Genomic DNA, 963 nt, shown 5'->3' with positions numbered 1-963 from the left:
GTCTCCCACTTCCAAAAACATTTGCATTTCAGCTGCAACCCCAAGCTCCCCGGGCATAGTTCCTCTTTACAGGGAATTGTTAAATGGGGATTTATCTGTAAAATGGGGATTGTAAATCCTGGGGACTGTGAGCCCCAGGTGGGAGAGGGACTCTGTCCAACCTGATTTGCTTGAATTCACCCCAGTGCCTAGTACAGTGCCTGGAACATACTAAGCACGAATAACAAATACCACAATTATCATTATTATTATTAATAGTATTAATAATTACTCCGGGCTTCGGAGTCATAGGTCATGGGTTCAACTCCCGGCTCTGCCACTTGTCAGCTGTGTGACTGTGGGCAAGTCACTTAACTTCTCTGTGCCTCAGTTCCCTCATCTGTAAAATGGGGATTAACTGTGAGCCTCACGTGGGACAACCTGATGACCCTGTATCTCCCCCAGCACTTAGAACAGTGCTCGGCACATAGTAAGCGCTTAACAAATACCAACATTATTATAACTACTATTACAGGGGGAAAAATCTACAAATTTGAAGCACCAAGGAGATTTTGAATGCCTTCTAAAGTACCAGTCCTGCTAGCTTACCCAGCACCTCACTGCCATCCTGATGAATTTCTCTCCCATACAGCTCTGGTGAATTATATACGTGTTCCACACATCAGCCTTGCAGAGCTCCCTGCAGAGCAATCCCATTGGGACCTAAGCCTCCTCCACTCTGGCCATTTCTGGGCTAGGAGATTGGAGTGTGCAGAAGCAGCTTGGCCTAGTGAAAAGAGCCTGAGCCTGGGAGTCAGAGGACCTGGGTTCTAATCTCAGCTCCATCACTTACCTTCAAGATGACCTTGAACAATTAATTTAACTTCTCCTTTCCTCATCTGTAAATTGAGGACTAGATACCTGTTCTCTCTCCTGTGTAGACTCTGAGCCTCATGTGGGGCAGGGACTGTGTCGGCCTGTATC

The sequence above is a fragment of the Ornithorhynchus anatinus genome, chromosome 10, assembly GCF_004115215.2.
Source record: "Ornithorhynchus anatinus isolate Pmale09 chromosome 10, mOrnAna1.pri.v4, whole genome shotgun sequence".
Taxonomy (NCBI): Eukaryota; Metazoa; Chordata; class Mammalia; order Monotremata; family Ornithorhynchidae; genus Ornithorhynchus; species Ornithorhynchus anatinus.
The sequence above is the reverse complement of the archived record's forward strand: the minus strand, read 5'-3'. Positions refer to the sequence as shown.